At 35.8% G+C, this 22,228-nt stretch overlaps 1 protein-coding gene across 2 annotated transcripts in view; it reads left to right on the top strand.

Annotated features, from left to right (window-relative positions):
• The first annotated feature begins 18,947 nt into the window (after window positions 1-18,947).
• The window catches only part of LOC127866135 (pentatricopeptide repeat-containing protein 1, mitochondrial-like), a 43,054-nt gene continuing 39,773 nt past the window's right edge, over window positions 18,948-22,228 (top strand). For both annotated transcript variants that reach the window (XM_052406544.1, XM_052406546.1), the window contains exon 1: window positions 18,948-19,022. The gene's annotated coding sequence lies outside the window, so the exon portion shown is untranslated. The remainder of the gene's footprint in view (window positions 19,023-22,228) is intronic.

Consider the following 22,228-nt stretch of genomic DNA (forward strand, 5'->3'; position numbering starts at 1 on the left):
GAACCAAGTACGACAAAGGAGACTCTGCGACACACTCAGTCTATCCCACATGCGCCACAGCGTTTTAATTGTAGATGACTTGTCTCTGACTGCTTGCCATTGCGGTTGGTCTTCAGACTGTTGTAGTAGTTGAATGATAAATTGCAGGTCAGGGTCATTAAGTTGATTAGCTTTTATGCTGTCTATTGACCAATCGGGAAGGTAAGCCATTGTGGATTTGAATAGCACAGTATTGGAATCTGGACTTTGTTGAACAACTCTGGTTGGAATATGTGGATCCGGCAATACATCGTCTGATATGCTTGCTGTTTCTGTCTGTGTCACAACACTGCAGTCTGGCTGGAAATTTCCGCTTTGCTGTTTAGCACATTTTGAACATGGCGAACGCGACAATGCATCACCATTTCTGTGTGTCAAACCTGCTCGATGGATGACGGTCAAGTTGTAAGTACCAAGTTCTTCCAACCAGCGAGCAACTAGCCCAGTCGGATTCTTTAGATTTCGCATCCAACTGACAGCAGCATTATCGGTCCTAAGAAGGATCGGCTGACCATAGAGATACGAATGAAATGACTTTAATGCTTGAACAACAGCTAGCAGCTCTTTGCGTGTAACACAATATGAGCGCTCATGGTCAATGAGGGAGTTGCTGTGATAAGCGATGACGACTTCAACATCATTCTGTAGTTGAGACAGGACAGCACCAGTAGCAACATCACTGGCGTCTGTATCTAAAATGAACTTTGCCCCAGGTATTGGATAACCAAGAATGGGTGACAAAATAAGGGCAGATTTCAGAGCTTGAAATGCGCTCTCGCATTCTAGCGTCCAAACAAATTTCACGGACTTGTCAGAAACTTTATGGAGTGGTTTTGCAATTGAGGCAAATACTTTGACAAAACGTCTGTAATAAGAACAGAGACCCAAGAAACTTTTTACTCCCTTTGAAGTGTTGGGTGTTAGCCAGTCTTTAACGGCTGAAATCTTTGCTGGGTCGGTTTGAATACCAGTCTCGGACACAATGTGCCCTAAGAATTTCACTTGTTTTTGAAAGAAAATGCATTTGGATGGTTTAAGCTTTAAATTAGCTTGTTGTAAACGCATGAAGATATTCTCTAGCCGGATTAACCCATCAGCAACAGTGACGCAAGGAGAAATAATATCATCCATGAAGAGGAGTAATTCTACCCATTGAAGTCCTCTAAGTACATTCTCCATTAGCCTCTCAAATGTAGAAGGAGCATTAGTCAAACCAAACCTCATAACTGTGAATTGATACAGGCCCATAGACGTTGCAAATGCGGTCTTCTCCTTATCACTGTCTTTCATGCCAACTTGCCAATATCCACTGTTGAGATCCATTGTCGAGAAATACTTAGCACCACTTAACGAGTCTATACAATCATCCACTCTACGCAGGGGATAAGCATCCTTTACTGTCACATCATTAAGTCGCCTGTAATCAACGCAAAATCGAGGGGTGCCATCCTTCTTGGTCACTAATACCACAGGGGATGCCCACGCACTGTTAGATGGCTCGATTACACCTATGTCTATCATTTTAGAAATTTCCTCCTGTTCAATGGCCCTTTAACCAAGTGGTAACCGACGAGGTGGTTGTCAGATAGGGGCTGCATTTCCTGTATTTATGGCGTGCTGTACTAAATTAGTACAACCTATGTCTTCAGGTGAAGAGGAGTAAACACTGCTATATTTGCAAAGGAGACTATTGAGATCAGCTTTTTCTGACTCATTCAAATGAACAGTGCTACGTTCAAAAAGTTCTGTAAGATGTGAAGAAAGTGATTGACAGGGCTCTTGCTCTGTAACTCGTGCAATGCGTGGACCATCGCTGCACTCGTCAAACGACTCACATGTACCTAACGCTGTCTTTGCATATAGAGTAGCAGGCTCTGACCCACAATTAATGACACTAACTTTTGCATCCGAATTTGAAACATCGATAATGCCACCAACAGCACAAAACCCATTTTTACTTATCAGATCGAAAGAGGGCTCAATAAAACCTGTTGGACCCAAATGTTCTGAAAACGGTATGTTTACCGGAATCCATGCACGGGAGTCTGCCGGGATTTTGGTGGTATTTCGCACCTCAACTCTACAAATTGTAAAGCAATACCACCCATCCACAAAGGAATTGTTTTACTCCCAACAGTTAGACATGAACGTCTATAGCTGATACTATCAACATTTTCGCGAAGAAAATTTTGGCCAATAATACAATCAGACTCGATATCACACACAATAAATTGAACAACAAATGAAATTAAACTCAACTTGATTGTCAACTGCACTCGTCCAAAAACGTTCACATTTTCACCATTAAAAGTACGGAACTTTTGTTGCAATGACATTAACGCTATGTCATGCTCCTTTTGCAACTCAGAAAACTTCCTGCATGAAATCAACGACGTAGTGGCTCCACAATCAATCAAGAAATTGCATGGATGATTAAAAATTGTACCAGACGCGTAAAATCCATTATCATATTTACTTACATCTGCACCAGAACGAGCAGTATGAATATCAACAATAGGGACATCATCACATTGAATGGGTCTTTCAAATGATTTGGCTGACACTTGACCCTCAGCACCAGCTGCAATTAGTTTTCCGAGTTTTGTTTTTGGGGGGTAGATCGAGGGGGAATATCAGGGACTTGGGAAAAGGGACGGACGTTGGGAGGATGGAAATTATTATTTGGTCTGTCTTGGCGACCTGGTCGTGGATGCATAAAACTGCATTGATCGTTGGGCGAAAGTGTGTTGTTTACATTTTGTGGACAATTTCTCCAGAAATGCGACGGTGAGTTGCACCCGAAACATGCGCGTTGAGACTTGTTCGGCCTTATAACCGGGAAGCTGGGGAAATGTGTTCTCTCGATTCGCTCAATTCGAGCTTCAAGTCGCTGAACTGCAGACAATATCTGTGATTTAGGTTGTGTTATATCGTAAGCATCTACTGCACGGACGTGTGTGGGTTGCGGTGTACCAAGAATAGCTTCATAGCGTTCTATGACACTTACAGCATCATTAACTGTATGGCAGTTAGTGTCAATGCAACGGCAATGCATATCACCTGAAATTTGTTTGTAAAGCTGGTTTAATGCCAGTCGCTCAACAGCAATGGGATCAAGATCTGAATACGCTTTCTGTGCTAGCTGCCTGATATCGTCGGCTAGGGAAGAAATGGATTCACCGCGAAGGCGTCGTCGGTTCTCAAATTTCGACAGCCATAAAGTTTGGTGTTTACTACTACCAAATCTTTGGGAGAGTCTTGACGTCAGTGTTTCGTATTCACGACGTTCTGATTCGGACAAGCTCATGTAATAGGTACGAGCTGCACCCTGGAGACTGCTGGCTAATATTAAGACCTTTGTTCTATAGTCCCAGCAGGAAAGTTCAGCACAGTCCTCAAAATGAGGCATGTACTGCTCAAAGCATTTGGTACCATCATAAGAGTCGGGCTTCATGAGAGAGTGTTGTATAGGAACATTGAATGTTGGGGGTATTTGATAATCGCCATGCTGTCTGTTTTCTGGAACGTTACCGCCTCTAAACGGATTGTTATTTGTTTTATTTTTATGCATCTCTGTCTTATGTTGTGCGTTTTCAGGGTTTTCTGCAGTATTATTTCCCGAATAAATTTCAACTGTATTTAGTGAAGAGTAGTCACTTAAAACGCTACGTCTATCAAACGATATTTCTGTTTCTGGCGATGCCATAATTAAAAGGTTGAGTCTGCCAATATTATTACAAGATAGTCTTATTAAATTCCAAAATCTGAAAAATAATTATTAAATTCGTCTGTTATTTCATTTCATTTTCTAGGCGTGGATTTCAATCACTCGGCTGTTTATGTAAATAAAATTTGCCGCACTTTTGACGCCAATTGTAATGTACCGCTACCATTTAGTTGTACCCAGCCTATAATTTAGCCGCTCTTGTCAGGATGGCTTCAAAACAACTGCGGTTCATGTTTTCAACATCTTTTATTTGCAGATACTAAAAGTAACTAATATTATCGAATTATAAAGTCGACATGTTTCAAAATGCACTTCAATGTAGACTTTAAACACAGATCTTATAACAAGTATTTTCGTATAGCGCAGATATATCTCTGGAGTTCATAAGACATCGGATGAATCATTTTTAATGTACTTAATACTGTAACCAAAGATGTAAAGTTAGTTTTAACTTGTAAAATAGCTTACCATTCTCAGAATGGAGAAGATCTGACAATAAGATGTAAATAATTAATAAAGATCTGATTTTTATGCCGTAATGAACGGAAGTTTTTGTGATCATGAAAGATACCAAATGTTGTTTTTCCGCGCTATTTATACCTGCCGCTCAGCAACTTAGGATTTAGGATTCTGCGTGATTCTGCGCACAAACCAAACAAAATGAATTAGGAATTTCCTCAGCCAATCAAAATGACTTCGGATTACAACAACCAATCAAATGCATTTAGGAATCCTAAATCCTAAACAAAGTTCTCTAGCGGTAAACATTCAACAATAATATTATATTTTAACTAACAAAACATTTTATGAGCATATATAGATGAGCAAAATATTCTACATCTAACAATAAACAAATATACTTCTCTCTGGCCTAAACAAAAATGCAGTTATGACAGAGAAGAAATATTACGGTACGAAATATTGAAACTGCTGAAAAGTGCTTTTTAGGAATGGCGAATTTTTAACAATAAACAACACGATTGAACATTTAACGACAATGAAATAGTATCTTAAAGTAACTTGTTGTTGTATTATTATAATTATACAATGTTAAGTCACTTGGAAATGGATATAATCAAAAGAATCATTGTAAGATGACGGTTGGACTAGCTTCAATGAAGTTTGGACATTGACAGTTAGTTTTAGCAAAATTTTGGTTAATGATCTTTAAAATACACATGTCAAATCATCATCTCAGCTTAAATGTGCTGTCCTTAAACTATATGTATAAACCTGATGAAGGAGTGATAGATGAGTGATTAAAATAATTTACAAATGACAATTGTTTACTTTTGAACTACACAACACTGAACATGGTAGAAGATACTGCAAGGCATTACATTCACCATAACGGAAAGGCGGAGTTTCCTCCGCATACCACGGCTTCCCCCCACAACACAATACCACACCAAAATTGAAAAATATTTCATTAACAATGAAATAGCTGGAAATTGCAGCTATAATTCAACATTCGTTCCAATTTCAGTGAGAAAGTTAATTAGGAAGGCATGCTGAAGCACACTCCGGGTACAAGTACATACATAACGCAGCCTCTGGCTCGGGAAGGACGTCATAATACTCGAACTACACACACACGCTTTGGCTTTCTGGTTTGTTTTACGTGCTCAACAACTCCGACAAACGTGTTGGCATACCGTATATTTGGCTTTATAGCAGTCAGCGCCCTTCATACACCACCACGCAACAAAGGTTTGGTTGAAATCAGACAGTCATACAATACCTCAGTGATAAGGATATCAGTAAAATGATGACCCTATAAACTGTGCCCATTTAAAGGTCTTTAAATGTACTCATCTTGAAAAACATTTTATCGACAGTTGATCTTATAACTTACTATATAATAAGCAAGCTTTTAGTGGGATTCACTCCCGACTTTATGATATGAGGAACAGGACTAATAAATGTCTGAATACCTATACCTTATCAATTTACTAGAGACTCGACAACATTTGGATGTTCGAATTTTATCGCAGCAATTTTCAGATATTTGTTTTTTACTAAAACATACGTACTGTGCTGTATAGTAACCACAAAACAAAATCACAAATTCCGAGAGCACCACTTACAACAATTTTTATTCCAATTATAAAACTGCCAACTTTCAACGCATTTTCTTGCATTTTCTTCGTATCAAATTTTGAAAGCCTGGTATTATTTTAAAGATAGATATGTCCTCTTCTAATCATAGCAATCAAAAATACACCGTATTGCAGGAAAGTGAATCGCTGTCAAATGCATCCACCGTACTCCAGACACATGCAGGATATTAAAAATATCCACAAAAGACAGTTCTCCGATTGTTAAATGACGTAATATACACCAATAGAAACCTCTTTAAATATAGGCAGTATATTCGTTGACAGCAGAGGGACACTCAATGGTTAAGTGTAATGTTACCGCTTTTTGTATCAGTTTTCTGATAAAACTGCGTATCAGGGGATCAGACTCGTATTCTGCCCATGTCATATATTTTGCAATTCATTCATGGGCCACTTGAGCTACATAGAAATTTCGACAAATGGTATATCACACGTATATGCATACCTCGGGAAAAAACGCTATGAAAGTCATTATTGTGTAGCGCATTGTTCTCTATCTTCTTACAATATAGGTTTTTCACCGCCCAAATAAGACATTTTGCTCACATTTGATTTGTTTTCTGTTTCCCGGTCTTAAGGGAATAAGCCATAGTCTCAAAACGGTTAACCACAAATCGCGATAACTTTATCCAAACACAATTTTCAACTTGTTTACACTTCATCTGCTCGCACTTGCTGATTTGCTGTTATCACTATATAAAGATTCGGCATTCAACCGCTAAATTAAATATTGTTGGATTTTCGTACAAACATCTTCCAGACTGTTCGAAATCGATACCAAAAACACATGACATTTACAAAACTTCTGCATAATTTCACAAATTTTAAGATTCTTGTTTGTTTCCTTTTTTAGAAGCTGCTCATCATAGTGCTGGGCATTACACAAGCCTTTCTGAGACTGTTGAGAAAAAACTAAACGATTTAGTTTCAATAAACCACAAATGAGTGATTCCTGAAATATCAAAGTTTCCTAGGAATATAGATATAAGCTATGGTGATCTTATTTATTGGTTCTGTTGGTTTACTTCGATGGAACATACGTGAACTTGCATAGATTTTTAGAGAGCTCATATGTGTCTGTCTGTGAACAAAATCAGCTATGGAATTATAAAAATCAGATGTTCAAAGATTGTCAACGATTGTTTAGTTAACGATTTAATGACAAAAACGAATATTCCCGTGCAAATTTAGTCTTTATGTAAACCAGTGCCTGCAAATAAATGTTAAAGTAGTAATAAAAAAACTTGCAATAAGTATGTAAAAGCACTTAGTACCAAGACCACTGCGTTGTTATCATTTTAGTATGACAGTGTACAGTAGCAACAAGTTGGTTTAAATAATTAATTAATATGATTTCCTGTTTATTGTGAAATACATAATTTGGCTTCCACTTGTTGTTCAATGATTCATTTATAATACCCTGGTACAAAAGCAGCAGTGTTCATTATTTTAATAGTAATACAATGTTACTATATTGTACATAATATGCTGTATCATTGGCGTCGCCCTGGAGGGAGGCGACTAGTATTTAATGCTTTTTTTCGCTTATGGGAGGAGAACTTATTTTACGGATCAATGTATATATTTTTGTTTTAAGAATATCTTGCATAGTGGTGATTTTTTTGTGTAAATTATTGTAAATAAGTACTGCATTTGTGCCTATAACATTTATTACAACATTTATTGCCAATAATGCAAAGCTAATTGTTTTAATTAATAACTGATCCACAACTGATCACAGGGGAAAGATCACAGCGACTGGGCAAATACGTAAACTTTCTGGTTTTGTATAAAAAACAAATGATGTTTTGTATAAAAACTAAAACTAATCAAAATATATTTATTTTGTGTTTTTTCTAATTTGCTTATTTAGTGGAGAATCAATGTAGTACGATATCTGACGACCTATCGCGCAAGCAAGTTTATTGGAAGGCGTAGTGGTACGAAAACGTACAATGTATTAGTTTATTAATAGACATATTATAACGATCGCTATACACAACTTCAACAAATAGTAGTACATAAGTGAATGTCAGCCGGAATAGCTCAGTTGGGAGAGCGTTAGACTGAAGTTGTTAACGCAACAGTCATCTAAGGGCCCCGGGATTTTTTATCAATGAGGACCAAACCCAAACTCTATATGAGCAATATCGGACCATAAGTCCAGAATTGTGTCTCTTTGAATTTAAAAATAAAAGTGAAAAACTGCTTGATTAGGTGATTATGTAAACATTTGTCATCAGATTCTTTCTAAACTTACAGTGTATTCATATCAATGAGCATTTTTACCTCATTTAAAATGAGAAACATCGGGACAATAAGTTCAGATTTTTTTTCTATTAAATTTGACAAAATAAAAAATTTCCACTTGTTTAAAAGATTTCACAACTTTCGTCTGAATCTTTCCAAACTTGTTAAGTGTTTTTATATCAGTATTACTCGAACCCTATTGAAAATGATGAATATCGGAGCAATAAATCGATTATGATCTTTTACTGAATTTCGAAGTATTTTGAAATGCAGCTTCTTTATACAATTTACAGTTTTCATTCAATTTTTTTTTGTCAAACTTTTACAGTGTTTTCGTATCAATTAGTTCTCAACCCCTATCGTAAATGAGCAACGTAAGAATAAGTTCAGAATCATCTCTCCTTGAAGTTGAAAAAAAATATGAAATTACGCTTACAATATGAAGGAGATTGTTTAAAACCTACACAGTTCTGTTCCATTAATGAAAACTGCACACGATACAGGTAAAAACAGGAAACCAATGTTAATAAAATGAACTATGAAATATTTGGGAGTTACAACACAAAATCATAGATAATGGTTATTTTGGGTTTATAACACAACATCATAAATAATGGTTATTTGGGAGTTATAACACAAAATCATAAATAATGGTTATACCAGCATCTTTTTCTATTTTGTTTAGAATAATCGGCCAATATATTAATATTTACAGTAGAAAAAAGAGTTTGCAAGCACATGTACATAATCATTCGTGTAAGTTGATAACAGTGATTAAGTTGTATGGTTTATTGGTTTATTCAATTTAATAAATAGACAGTCCATGAGTATACATGATCAAAACATAAATAAAGGCATGACATGTGATCAGTATTGAATTTCATAAGTTGTAAAATAAAGCATCAATACATTAAAGGTCTAGGACAAAAAAAATTACAACATTTAGAATCTATTTAACAATTAAAGCTCTAACGATAACATCAAAACCAACAAAGACGAATCTACACGAGAGCGAGAAGTCAAGTTTGAGTAATGAATTATATATATATACAATCAATCACAATAATATTTATACAGGTTTCTTTGACTAAATGCTTTATGTACATACAAAGCTAAGTTTATGTTGGTACTTGTATTATCCGATTGTTATCATGTTTGGTCTTTTCCAGTAATATTCATTCATATACAATATCGTAATATTATCATATAAGGAACATTCTAATAAAAAATGATATCCATCCTCAAGGTCTGTCATTGCAATTTTGACATTCTCTATATTGAAAAGGTATGGCTTTAGGTTTATGCCATCTGCCTGACTCGATTTCTAGCCTATGGGATGCAACCCTTAATCTACAAAGATCAGAGATAAACTCATTTATACTAATATTTTAAAGTAAGGTTGCAATTCAAATTTAAAAAACTGCCTGTAACGTATTGCTCTAGAAGAATCATTAAGTTCTGACATCCAATTTTGAAAAAATGTATCATTTAATCTAGACTTTACCAATGATTAAAACACTTTTCAGCACCTACACCATAGTTTAGCCATGCATATTGAAAGCCTAATGTCTGCAACAGATTACAAACAGATTTTGCCCAAGAATAATTATTTGGTTAATTTATTAAATTCTCACACATGTGGCTATAAATACACTTAACATACTTATGATCTTCTAACTGAATAATTTTCAACCAAAACCGTATAACATTAATGGCTCTTTTACTTATAAAGGATGTTCTTCCAAGTTCCCCATAAACAAAATTATTCTGTGTTTGAATTTTCACGCCAAGAAGGGGGTTTTTTTTGCAAAAAGTTAAGTGAACTCTTTCAATTGCCATTGACTTAGTTAAGCCCCATATTTCTGACCCATAATTTATCATTGGTAAAACAAGCTGATCAAACAACTCTAATTCGGTATGTATTAAAATTGATGGATAATTTATTAAATATGAGTTAAGCTAATTTATTGTGTTACTATTCTTTAACATTCAAATAAATGTGAAGTGTTTAGTAGCGCCATACATTACCATATAAGTTTGTATATATCTACTGAACATATTAACATTATTTACATGCTTTTGCTAGCGGCTGAGCCTAGAAATACAATGCGTGACATATAAATAAGCTCATATTATTACTGATATATATAATTGTGTTCCATTTGTTATTAGAATGTATAAATGAATTATGATGTATGACATTTATGCTCGCACTCAAATCTTTAATATACAATGTATAGCTTAAAACTAAAAATATGCAGTTAAGACTGTGATTTATCAATTTCTTTAAGATTGCTAGTTTTTTTTGTGACGACAGAATTTAAAGTAGTCAACAAAAGTTTGCGAAAGAAAACTCTGTGAGATACCTATCTGTATGAAATATTTCAATTGCATCATAATAAATTGATAATCCTGACAATGAAAATTGATTTGACACATGACATTACTTTAACAACCTATTTTAAATCAGGTTATGCAAGAATCAACAACTTAAGTTGAATTGAGACATCATAAAAACAATCTGACCAGTATTTGGTTTCTAAAGGCTTATCTAAAGATCGCTTCCACTTAAAGGATCAATACCGAGACCTAAGAGTCGCTAAGCGGAGACCATATCCACTACACTGCAGCCACCAAACTATCTTTGAATTCTAAAGTCTAAATAAGCACACAATTATAAAATATTTGATCTAAAATCTTGGCAGATGTAAAACACTGCATCCAGAAAAAAAACGATTTAATTGTTTGGATGCATTATTTGAAACAATTATAATGTTTTGAACACAATAATGCCGAAACGTATTTTACATTACAAGGTTATAAAATAAGCTTCTGGTAGCACCTTTTATCATATAACTAAATAATCAAGTAATATAGGCTGTACTCTGTAAAAAAAATATATTTTTTACTCGAAGGCATGTTTTGCACTTTAGTACGGTGGCATAGAGGTTACATTCACTTCTCTTTTTAAATTGCACTCCTCTTTTTTCTATCTCGTTGCCACGAGTTAGCTATGTCGTGGTCACGAGATAGAAAAAAGAGGAGTGTAAAACTAAACAAAAAAGGAGTGCAATTAAAAAGAGAGCGGCGCAGTAAATAAAGGAAAGGTGCATAAAACAAAAGAGGAGAGAATTTCGACATCTCGAGATCCCGACTTAGCTAACTCGTGGCCACGAGTTAGTCAGCCAATCAAATCCTATCTTCTTCCCTCAAATTAATCAGCCAATGAAAAAAGGCAAAGCTCTGATATAACATAACATACTACTATAAGTACTACTATTACTACTAGTACTACTGCTGCTGTTGTTGTTGCTGCTGCTACTATTACAACTACTACTACCACTACTACTACTACTACTACTACTTCTACTACTACTACTACAACTACAACAACAACTACTACTACTACTACTACCACTACTTCTACTACTACTATTACTACTATCGATACTGCTTTTACTGCTCCTCCGCCTCCGCCTCCTACTACTACTACTACTGCTACTGCTGCTGTTGCTAGAAGAAGTAGTAGTAGTAGTAGTAGTAGTAGTAGTAGTAGTAGTAGTAGTAGTAGTAGTAGAAGTAGTAGTAGTAGTAGTAGTAGAAGTAGTAGTAGTAGTAGTAGTAGTAGTAGTAGTAGTAGTAGTAGTAGTAGTAGTAGTAGTAGTAGTAGTAGCAGCAGAAGTCGCCGTCGTCGTAGTCGTCGTCCGGTCGTCAGTCGGTCGTCAGTCGGTCGTCCATCGGTCGTCCGTCGGTCGTCCATCCTTCGGTCGAGGTCCGTCGGTCGTCCATCTGGCGTCGTCCGTCGGTCGTCCATCGTCCGTCCTACCGGTCGTCCGTTGGTCGTCCATCCGGCGGCGTCCGGCGGTCGTGGTAGTCGTAGTCGTTGTAGTAGCATTAGTAAGAGTAGTAGTAGTAGTAGTAGTAGTAGTAGTAGTAGTAGTAGTAGTAGTAGTAGAGTAGTAGTAGTAGTAGTAGTCAGTAGTAGTAGTAGTAGTAGTAGTAGTGTAGTAGTAGTAGTAGAAGTAGTAGTAGTAGTAGTGGTTGTGTGTAGTAGTAGTAGTCGTAGTCGTATAGTGTAGTAGTGTGTTAGTGGTTGTAGTAGTCGTCGTTCGTCGTCGTCGTCCGTAGCCGTCGTACGTGTCGTCGTAGTCGTCGTCGTCTGTCGTCGTCGTCGTAGTCGTCTAGTAGTCGTCAGTCGTCTCGTCGTAGTCGTCGTCTCGCGTCGTTCGTCGTCTCGTCGTAGTCGTAGTCGTAGTAGTAGTAGTAGTAGTAGTAGTAGTAGTAGTAGTAGTAGTAGTAGTAGTAGTAGTAGTAGTAGTAGTAGTAGTAGTAGTAGTAGTAGTAGTAGTCAGTGCTCCAGCTAGGCCTAAATCGAAGGGCGCAGCTCCCTGCCCCCCCCCCCCCCCCTGAACCTCCGCCCTGCCCCCCCCCCCCCTCAATTTTTTGTTTACATATGAAAATTCATCAATCTCTTATTACATTGTAATTAGTTTAATCCTCATCGTAGACATTATATTTGAATGGTTTAATGATAATGGGAATAATACAATTATTTATAACATATAAATTAACATGCAATAGGAAGCATTCCAGAAACACCCGCGCGCTCGAACGTGCCCTTTTCACAAAATACTGCGCGTCGAAAGTGCCCTTTTGACAAAATACTGCGCGTCGAAAGTAGTAGTAGTAGTAGTAGTAGTAGTAGTAGTAGTAGTAGTAGTAGTAGTTGATGTTGTTGTTGTTGTTGTTGTTGTTGTTGTTGTTTTGTTGTTGTTGTAGTAGTAGAAGCAGCAGCAACAACAACAACAAAATCAGCAGTAGTAGTAGTAGTAATAGTAGTACTAATAGTAGAATGTTATGTTACATCAGAGCCTTGCCTTTGAGACGTTTTCATTGGCTGATTAATTTGAGGGAACAAGATAGTATTTTATTGGCTGACTAACTCGTGGCCACGAGTTAGCTAAGTCGGGATCTCGAGAGCTCGAAAGTCTCTCCTCTTTTGTTTAATGCACCCTTCCTATATTCACTGCACCGCTCTTTTTTAATTGCAATCCTCTTTTATTTAGTTTTGCACTCCTCTTTTTTCTATCCCGTTGACACGACAAAGCTAACTCGTGGCCACGAGTTACTAAGTCGTGGCCACGAGATAGAAAAAAGAGGAGTGCAATTTAAAAAAAAGAGGAGTGAATGTCACCTCTATGCCATCGTACTTTAGACCATTGTTCTGCTTTTATCTTTTGGAGATGGTGATAGGTTGTGAATAGGTGTTTATTTCTAAATCCCTAAAATATAATAAAATCAGAGACTATAGTAAAATCAAAGCGCTGACGGCACTGAAGTTGTTCGCTATTGCATAATCTTAGACGCAACTCATTTTTCAAAAGTATGTTATAGCTTTATAAATCGCAAGTTTAACATGAACACAACCCATTAAAATGTATACAGAGTGTATCTTAACGCACATGTCGAGATGTGTGTGCACTGTTTATCCTCATATTTATATTATAAAGATAACTTATGCAAAATAACAACAACATGTCTCTTTTTTCACGTTCGGAAAGCATTAAAAATATGATATGAAAATGGTAAAACGAAAACCAGTTAGTATACAATAAAATTGGCAATCACCATCATATTAAATGAATATTGTTGGAATATCGAATACCTATCACACTAAGAATATAATTTCATGATGGAAATTCTCTTTACACAACTTTATTTTGACACCATATACCATTCAAAATATACAATAAGATAATTGATTGAAATAATTAAAAAAATAAATCTGCAAGCAGAAGTTTTTACTCACGAATCGGGTAGGCATAATGTCAGCGCCGTGTACCCTTACTTTGTTGTTGATGCATTACTTGTTAACCTAGTAGTTCACACGGTGTCAACCAAGTGCTCACCTTTACATCGATATAGAACTCGCATGCGCTATTTCGGCGTAGCAGTTTCACCCAGCTTTACATCTTAAATGACCTCCACATAACGCAAGCAGGCACGAATGAATGGATTCGAATATGTTATAGTCTGATTCGAGAGAAATCGCCTAAACTTTGGCTGCATCACTGTGTCTGTGAGCAGCGCAAAGGATGTAACACTGTTCAATGTACGGAACTCCGTACTACTCTCTGCATGTTCAAACGACACATAGACACAAATTGTGGTCTTGTTAAAATTACGCGTTAAAAACACCTCGCAGAATTTCAGGGTCTGTACATACTCGGTCACTAAAACGTCAGGGTAAGACATAATTGACTATCGATAAACACAGTTTTGCTTTCAAGATGAGCAAAAATACCGAAATAGTATAGTGTCACGTTAAGAGAAAATAGTTCAATTATCTAACCGCAAATGATTGCCGTACTCGTCTGGAAATCGTTCCTGAAAGTCTTAATAGGCTACCCTTATTTACCAGTTTGTTGTATTTGCTTTTTTGAATTCAATTTTATATCGAAGTGCAGTGTGCTAAAATATGCCCTTTACAACTCGCAATCAGATTTTAAAAGACCCATGTCATGCGAAAATGGGTCTTATTCCATATGCGCCCATCATAGCTATAGCCCACCCAGTCTGCACATCTCTCAGTCTGGTCAGGAGATACATTATGATACCATAAAATCTTGAGTGATTTTATAGCGGACAGCCTCGCTTCTGATCAGACAACGCAAATGGACAGGCTGGGCTTGAGCTACGCTGGCCGAAACGCCATAAGACCCATTTTCGCATGACGCAGCTATGAATTTGTGATTTGAATGTTTCGAAAGAAAACTGCTTGTTAAATATTAAAATAATTATTTTGATGGTAGGACATAAACTCATAATAATTAGCCATGTGAGGACACATTTGATGTGAACTCCCATAGTATAATTTGTATCTACTAACACTAATGTGTGGTTTGACTATAATAAAACACATTTCATGCGGTGAATATGCGACTAACAAGTGAATACAAACACACAATAGTTTAACTTTTGTTTTCAATTCAATTATTTAAAAAAAAAAAATTCAAACTTTATTTCAAAGTCAGCATTTTCGCAACTCATGTTCAACGTTTTATGAATGGGGATCTGTGAATACATATATAAACAAGCGTAACCTTATACTATTGCGTTGTTATCACCCGTGCAAGTTATAATACATGTGACCGGATGTCGTATTTATAACCAACCAATGAAATTATACTTATCCACAAGCCTGAGCCTTACAAATGGAATCTTTACAAATGGAATTGTGTAAAGATTTGAACTTTAACTGAAGGAAACGCTGCACCAAGTTGACCCTTTCTCTGTGCGAATGCAAGTTGATTGTAAAGTGTTCTGTTAACTATCGTATCTCACTAAATACTAAAAATACTTAATACTTAATAAATACTAAACATCTGCAACAGTTTATCTTCAATACGTTAGTCGCATATTCACCGCATAGAATGTGTGTTATGAGTTGAATCGAATATGGATAATTTATTTCCGGTTGTTACGAATTTTCCCAATAAACAGCGTATTACGTATCATTATGAGACATAATGAAACAAAATGAACATGCATATTAAAATTAAATATTTTCCTTTTAATATTTTGTTTTTGCTTAACATAATGAAACAATGGTTCTATTGATCACTTAGTAAAATTGTATTGAGTTTTTCCGTTGGTCAGAAAAGGGATCGTCTGTGTGTGTGTTAACAGGGTGCAGGATCACGTGACTTTGTATGATTCCCCTTTTAACTCTAATGGATTTACAGACTACGGTTAGTGGTGCTTTATTTCAAATAACTTTTTAAAACAATTTTTCTAAAGAATTTCAGCTAGTACATGAAAGACAGATTTTATGCTGCTTATGGCAATGTGAAATACATCAGAATTACTGTATTTAATAAGCCTGTGTTCTGGTTCAAAATTCGATTTGTACTACACGGTTTTACTTCACGAAATGTGAAAATTTGTCACCGAATTCAGACATATTCAAAGATTTATGATTATACCTTCAGACATCGGCACAAACTGCAAGAAAAATTGTATTTTATGCACTAAAGATTTTGGCAAATGTATTTCAATAACTTGAGATATTTGCAAGAAAAAGTTCTTAACGATGTGATTACATTCTATCTAGCCCGTGTTAAAACCCCTGAAACCCCGTTGATACTTCAGCCTGATTTATAATCCTTTCAAAAACATACACCGTATCAACCGCTATTATTTAAATCAATTTATCATTGGTTTATAAAATGGACCGGCATTATTGTACCGGGGTGTTTAGTGTTTTTGACGATGCTGGAACAGCAGCGTCCAAGGTTTGATAACCAGTAAAAAAAATCTTCACAATTGCGACCTATGTAAAAGACCGAGCCAGTCCGATTGAGATAACTCGATTTTTCAGTTACTTCCCTTGGCATTCGCCACTGCGTAGGAGATTGCTCGTTGATTTTCATTGATAACATTCTCCTAGCAGAGTTGTCGTTCGTGTTGATAAAGGTAAATATTAATAGAACAGCATATCCTGGGGAAACAGATTCAATAAGTGTATCAGAACGTTAATTTCAAATTAGTAATTTTACATCCATTTTAATTTTATGGACCAATGAAACAACTATATATTTTCTCTATTTTGTTTGATATTTGTTCTCGATAAAGTAAATACATTGCGAATAAAAACATGTAAAATTAACTTTTTACGTGATCACAAAACTAAAGAATGCGAACGATTTCGAACCTGCAAATTGTAAACGCTGCACTGCTATGATATATATAGATAAAACAACATTTCTTTGTCCGTCCCGCTAGCGCAGTGGTAAGGACGTTCGCTTTTTCACCTTTACGACACCGGTTCGATTCCCGCTCCCGGCGCAATGTTATATTTTGTATGTTTTGTGGTCACCATTCCTGACAGTTGTTTTTTTCCGGAAAATCTCATCCCCCCCGCAGCATTTGACCATATAAAAAATTAAAAAGTATTTCAGTACAAAACAAATAGCTGGAAATTGCAGCTATCATTCAAAATTCGTCCCAACTGTCGTCAATCTAATCTTATTAGGTAGGAGTGCTGGACACACTCCGGGTCCCAACATTATGCAGCCTCAGCGCGGAGGTAACTCATTACCTTGGAAAAACACAAATACACACACTGGGTGCAGCCTAGGCGCGTATAGACTCAAACAAGGCAACAAACTCAAGTGCGGGCACAATCATTTAAAATTTACATATTGAATACGATATTCTAACAGAAATTACACAACCACCTAAGTGTACATACCATGTTTGATATTTCGTTCGATTGTTAGATTTCAGCATATACATGTATAAGGTCATTTCGCTATTAGTTAACTTATCCATGTGTTCGTGGGCGAACTCGGATAGTCAAGTGCTCATTCGATTGAGCTCACATGGTCCGGCTATGTGCTCATACCTACTTTCGAGAATCATCATGAATGTATTGCCATACTTAATGAACAAGAATATGACCCGCCTCCCAGTTTCGCTCAATGGGTCAAGTTACCCACGGGTACTACTTCCCCGTACCCCTAAACTTTTTTTCGTTCCCAAAATTTTCGTACCCAAATTTTTTATCGTACCCAAATGTTCGTATCAACATACACAATTGTGGTGATATAGATAAACTTAAATTGATGTTTTATATCCATCCTCTTCAAAAGCATCGTCACACCAGTACTGTCAGTACTTTGATTTTCTAAACTCGAGCGAATGCCATTATCAGTCTGTTGAGAACCTCTGAACATTGCCTTTCCATATCAGAACCCCATCCCCTCCCGCAGTACTACCAGAAATCATTCAAGCGCTATCAACGATGTTACGCAAAAGACGCATGACAGTGTATTGCAATCTCGACATCCCATTGTTTTTCAGACGTCGATCTATTAATAGCCTCAGATTTGGAATTGACTTTGCTGCGGAAATACCACTTGACTGACGTAGCACGTAGTAGACTATTTTAATCATTTACAAACATACTCTTCCGCGCCACGCATAGCTAAAAATTAGATTTTTTAATTTTTATATAAATGATCCTTTCAACATTATTTTATTTAACACGATATTCATATAACGTTTCAAATTGTAAATGATTGTATTTCAAGAACTGAAACAACGCTGGGAATTATTTTTCGGCGCGTATCTCGGCAGTGATAAGGTTTTGATCATCAGCAAAACTGGCTTGCAAAATCTACTCTTAACCTTAGTTGTTCGCAAGCGAACAAACTAAAAAATGCACTGGAAAATGTAACATTCCACTAAAGCCTAGGGCGGCCGGAAAAAAGGAAAGTGCCAAAACTATCAAGTTTTGTGTTATTTGTGTCAAGTTCTTTCTAGGTGTGTACATGATATATTTTTGTATGGCTTAAATCGATTTAGCATAGGGCGCCCTTTAACAAAATATATTGTTATGGGGATGATGGAGGTCTCTATGTGCAAAATGTTGCATTTATTTTCGCTTAAAGTTGTCGCTTTTACATTGAAATATACTGTACAGCCTCCGCGCAGATTTTTGACTGGAACCAGCATCGCTGGATCAAATCCCTGCCTTAATAACCAGCCACGTGATGATAACCTAGCTTCGTGGTACAATAATTCTACTTTTGTTTCCTTTACTTTTTTTATTTATGTATTTTTTATATTAATTTGAAACATTAACGTATCTACACTATTTTCAAAATGTGAAAGAAAATAATATAATCCTATCAAATCTTGAAGGATTTTCTTGTGATGGCAGAGATTATATGTGAGAGCAAGGAATTCACGACAACGCTGCGTGGAGATTGTGAATTATATAGGGAAAATATTTAGTGTATTGTGACCTTAAATTTGTGACTGATAAATGATTTCCTCCCCTGAAGGTTACAGCTCAATTCCTCGAGAAGTTAAACGCAACGGTAAATTAACGATTTTATTACAAAATATGTGTATACATCGTTTATGTTATTGTGTTTATATATTAAATAAAGCTAAACAAGCAAGAATAATAATCTTCTCTGAAAGCGGTTGCATTTTATTTCAATATGGAACATGTTTTCGCGACACAGTCTACTAACTGCATCATTCTGACAGTTGGTTGCAATACGATGCTGTCCTGTAATCTTGCGCAGGTAAGGGTCTATTGGTTTAAAAACATGTTCTTTTATAAATTGACAACATAATATCTAAATTTATGATGAAAATAAGAAGTTCATGTGCTTATTAACACAAAAATATCTGATTAATTCAGTGAAGAACTGTCCGATTTGATTTCAAAACAAACATGACTCGCCTCATTTTCAAACTATCACAGTGTCCGGTAATCTTGCGCACTTGGTGTACTAATCTCATTAAGGCAAAATTGTAGACATATGGTGTCCAATTAGTGACAAAATACATTCCAGAAAATTATTTTAAAAATCAGTTTGTAAAACCATTCAAATTTAATCTGGATTTTTCGGTTTCTTTGATGATGGTGGTGGCATTCTTTGACTGTAGCAAAAGAATCAATACAAATATAAAATGATTGATTTTTAGCCTGAAACAAAAATGTTTATGCATAACAGTTTTAATTTTACGACGATCATGCTTCCATAGTTTAAATAAAATATCAAAACTAGGCCATTGCACATGCGGAGATAATACCAAATGTGGTTTGACAAAATGGCAGGAAATGATGACAATGTTGTCTGATAGGATCTATTTTCAATGGCCAAAAAATACCATAACTGATCGGATATTGGGCAATGGAATGCTAAATTACATGTTGGATTTATGAATTCTTAATTTAAAGTATGAAAACGCTAAAGACTGCAGGGAATGTGTGCTTCATTTCGAATTTATCGTAAGTATAGGTCAGTGTTTACGATACATGTACAATGTATAGGGATGACGCAAACGGTGTCAAAATGTAATGATCAAATTTTATTTTGCATGGAATACGTAAATTTTAAATTCGTTAATTCTTAAAAATGTGAAATTCCATCTTTCATCACTAAATCTTCCATTCCTAATCTGAGAAATTCACAACTGCGGAGTGCGCAAGATTACCGGACGCGCAAGATTACCAGACTTAACTGTAATACAAGCTATTGACCCTCCGGGTCGCTGGGAGTTGCAACTGACAACCCGATTTTTCTATAGAAACTCGCCGCCCGGAATCTGGGCGGCAGTTTAATCGGAAATATTATTATTAGCCCCATTAACTATTTTCTGGCATAAATTAACACAAATAGATCCTAAATATATCCATAATGCGCAAATAAAAACAACTTACATGATTTGTTATGCTCGCATAATATTGATATTAATCCAAAGTTTCAAACACGTAAACGGTTCTTTTAAATGTATTTGTTTTTGCAATGGAAAAAGCTGAGAATTCCCAGTTCGAAAATACGGTATAGACTATCTCTGGAATCCTTGGGGAGATAGATGTCGTGTCTAATCTACCAATCATAACATACCAACAATCTCCGGAACATCCGTAAGATAGATCGAATCGGCAATTCAAAACTTTGGCTTTCGGTTTGATAACGGTTTTTGTAAAAAATTGTTTAGAGTATTTCTCCACAATTCATTCGCAAATTGATATCGTAATAACAGATATTGTGTTTGTAATGATGTATTAGGTTGATTGACCTCGATTATTTTATATAGACATATATGAGACCAGAGCTCCAGATAAGAGGCGTATCTGTGTATTTACGCATTTATAAAATATAAAAAAACGCATAAAAAATCAGCCCAGTATGTAACAAAACGCAATACAAATCTTGGTACGTATTTTAAATCGATTTAAGTGCGTAACAGGTTTAACCAATAATCCAGTTGAGTTTTTAGTGTAAGTTAACCTTTAAATCAAAAGTAAGTCAATCAAAATAAGCTTGTAATAAAAATGGCGGCCCATCATGTGTGTGGATCAAAAAAGGGACGTTTTAAGCGACCAGCTGCTCCTGCGGGAATATTTTTAAAGAAAGTCTGTTCATATTGTCATTTAAAATTCATTCTGTTTGCATTTAATAATATAAATAAATAATAATAATTCAAGATTAAACACGCCATTTACTTTGTAAGTTTTCTATGGAAATGGAAATACCCCTAAATATTCCCTAATAACCTTTATGGCTGAAACAATTAAGGAGTAAAATACACTTTAACAATAATATCAGGGGGTGAAATACCCTTTAGACTAACTCCTTATCTGGAGCTCTGCGTAAGACATAATTTTTTATCATGAAAAAAATGGGTTAACAAGAAGAACTCTGAGCTGTACCTGTGTACTTATAAGAGCTCAGAGCATTCAAGAAGAACTATCTGACAGTGACATAAATTAATTACAATGACATATATGTATATACATAAGTTCAATGTGTAGTAATGTTATTTTCAAATGTTTTCGCAGGTCCTTTAATTAAAATTGACATGGATAATATTGATAACCGGTTACGCCCTAAATGAAACAGTTCCACTGTTTAATAACCTTCAAAGTTTGCCACATTTAATTTATGAACACATCAGCGTTTGACACTAAGGGTAGTCTATGAGTCTGAGACTCGGGCTGGTATTCAAAACACAGTGACATTCTTAGACGTAAGAATAAAGAATAGACTTAGAATCCAGAAATATATGTTCAGAGTTTGAATATATACAGCCTACCACTGGTGATTAAGTCATTAACAACATTTTCTCCATGAAGAATGATGTACATAGACGTGGTTAATTCCAAGTTTTATTCAAAATTAAAGAAAATCTTTAATTTTCCAATTTAAAGAAAATTCTTTATTCTTAGACTGAAATCTAAGAATTGTTGGTGAATATGGGCCTTGGACTCCTTGTTTTTGTGTAAGGGGAGTCTTTGAATTAAAAAAAATCCTTGAATTTCCTTGTTTGTTTCGCAAGATCCGAATGTCCGAACTTTTGCGTACCCAAAAAATATGCAAAAAAATATTATCATTCTGCTTGAAAACATTGACATAAACAAAACAATCCGAAAGTATTAATTTTGGTTCCCTGTCTGTATGTATGCGTGTAGTAATAGCAGAACATGCATACTATGAAACTCCGAATCAACCCGATCATTGCCGTTGTTTCCTCTCTGATATTTTTGCTAGAATACAATAAATGA

Source organism: Dreissena polymorpha, chromosome 2 (assembly GCF_020536995.1).
Source record: "Dreissena polymorpha isolate Duluth1 chromosome 2, UMN_Dpol_1.0, whole genome shotgun sequence".
In the NCBI taxonomy this organism is placed as follows: Eukaryota; Metazoa; Mollusca; class Bivalvia; order Myida; family Dreissenidae; genus Dreissena; species Dreissena polymorpha.